This window comes from Callithrix jacchus, chromosome 4, assembly GCF_049354715.1.
Source record: "Callithrix jacchus isolate 240 chromosome 4, calJac240_pri, whole genome shotgun sequence".
Taxonomy (NCBI): Eukaryota; Metazoa; Chordata; class Mammalia; order Primates; family Cebidae; genus Callithrix; species Callithrix jacchus.
In genome coordinates, this window is record NC_133505.1 from 61,020,947 (window position 1) to 61,023,439 (window position 2,493).

At 41.8% G+C, this 2,493-nt stretch overlaps 1 pseudogene; it reads left to right on the forward strand.

Moving 5' to 3' along the window:
* Positions 1-1,133: 1,133 nt before the first annotated feature.
* LOC100386274 (SH3 domain-binding glutamic acid-rich-like protein 3) lies at positions 1,134-1,408 on the forward strand (annotated as a pseudogene).
* Positions 1,409-2,493: the final 1,085 nt, after the last annotated feature.

Sequence of the window (2,493 nt, forward strand, 5' to 3'; positions counted from 1 at the left end):
TGTGTGGCCTGTGTGTGAGTTCAGAAATTATCCTTATGTCCATCAACTCCACGTGCCCACTAGCAGAGAGTTCCTTCTTTGAGAAGATCTTGTGTGTAATGTCAAAAACTAAGTCTAATCATGAGCCATAGCAGTCCTGCAGTTCAAATCTTTGGAATCTTTAAGTCTCTATATGTCCACAGGGAATCTTTAAAACCACAAACATCTTTAAAATGTCAATACAAGGAAAGAAGAAAACAAAAATGAATATCCTTATATGGCTGGAAAGTTTTAACATGAAAGCTTTTTGTAGTGAGGGACTTTCTGATGCAGAGGCTATTCAATTCATAATGTTGTATAATTAAACACAAATTACAAAAGGAAAAATTGATCAATTTGACACAACAAAATTTGAAACTTTTTCCTTGCACAAGACTGCTGAGAGCATGAAAATACAGACTGGAAGAAAACATTTGCAAACCACATATGACAAAGGACTAGTGTTTAGAATATATAAAGAAGTCCCAAAACTAAACAGTATGAGAAAAAATTCAGTTAGAAAATGGGCGAAAGACATTAACATAATTTGGATATTTTTTCCCACCCAAATCCCATGTTGAAATGTCATTCTTGATGCTGGAGGTGGGGTCTGTGGGAGGTGTTTGGATCGTGGGGGCACATCCCTCATGGCTTGGTGCTGCCTCCATGACAGTAAGTGAGTTCCCACAAGATGTGGTCATTTAAAATGTGTGTGGCACCTCCCCCACCTTGCTCCTGCTTTTGCGGTGTGAAGCGGCTGCTCCCACTTTTCCTTTCCCTGTGATTGTAAGCTTCCTGAGGCCTCCCCAGAAGCTAATGCCAGAGCCGTGTTTCCTGTATAGCCTGTAGAACCGTGAGCCAATTAAACCTCTTTAAATATATATATATAAATATATATATAAATTACCCAGTCTCAGGTGTTTCTTTAAAGCAATGCAAGAATGGCCTAAAACAGACATAAAGAGACATTTCATTGAATAGTGGCAAATACGTCCATGAAAATCCCATCATTAGCCATGAGAGAAATGCAAATTAAAACCACGGTGAAGTCTCCCACCAGTGCAGTTGCTGTTATTGCATCTCTCTGTCCTCTGGCCGGTCAGTTTACCTGCAGCATGAACAGCCTGAACCTCTACAGCACATCAGTCACTGGCTCCCACAAAATCAAGTCCCAGCAGAGTGAGGTGACCTGATTCCTGGATGGAAGGTGCATCCAATACCAGCTAGTGGACATCTCCCAGGACAACGCCCTGAGGGATGGGATGCAAGTCTTGGCAGGCAACCGGACTCACACCGGATTGTCAATGGGGACCAGTACTGTGGGGACTGTGAGCTCTTCATGGAGGCTGTGGAACAAACCACGATGCAGGAATTCCCGAAACTGGCCTGAGTCAAGCTGACCCACAGTTTCCCTGCTGGTGTCCATCACCACACTCTCCCTACAGCCCTCACCTGGCCATGAAGGACCTTGTGACCAAAACTCCCTGTCATTCCTAACGTGACCTTAGAGTCCCTTCCCAAAATGCAAACCACTTCTCCTCCCCCTTTCTACATGTAGTCTCCTCTTCTCCATTCAAAGGCAACATTCTTTACCCACTAGTCTCAGAAATTGTCTTTTTTTAAAAAATATAAATTTCTTACCCCACCGCAGAAATTGTCTTAAGCAACAGCCCCAAATGCTGGCTGTCCCCAGCCAAGCATTGGAGCTGCCATCCTGCCTGGCACTGGCTGATGGGCACCTCTGTTGGTTCCATCAGCCAGAGCTTTGCCCAAGGCCCTGCAATCCTTCTCCCAAAAGGACCCTAAGGACAATTAAATGTCCTGTTCCACTGGCAAAAAAAAAACCCCACAAAAAGCAAAAACAACAAAAAAAGAGAAAACCATGATGCAATATCACTACTTATGTAGCAGAAGGGCTCAAACATAAAATAGTGACACCACCAAACGCTGGCGAAGATGTGGAGAAACTAGACCACTCATTCATTGCTGATAGGAATGTAAATGGTACAGCTACTCTGGAAAATAGTTTGGCAGTGTCTTAAAAAACTAAACATGTACTTGTTGTATAATTCTACTCAGAGGCATTTATCTCAGAGAAATAAAAATGTATCTTCACAAAAAATATCTGTACACAAATGTTTATAGCAGGTTTATTCTTAATAGCCCAAACCTGGAAACAATTCAGATGGTTAAATTGTGGCATATCCATACTGTGGAATACTGCTTAGCAATAAAAAGGAATGAACTATTGATACATGCAACGACCTGGATGAATTTCCAGAAAATTATGTTGAGTGAACAAAGCTAATCCCTAAAGTTTGCCTATGGTATGATTATATGTATATAACAATTTTGAAATGACAAAATTATAGAATTGGATAACAGATGAGTGCTTACCAGAGGATAAAGAGAAGGTGGGGAAATGGGTGTGGTTATGAAAGGCCCACAGAAAGAAGGGATCTTTGTGGCGATGGA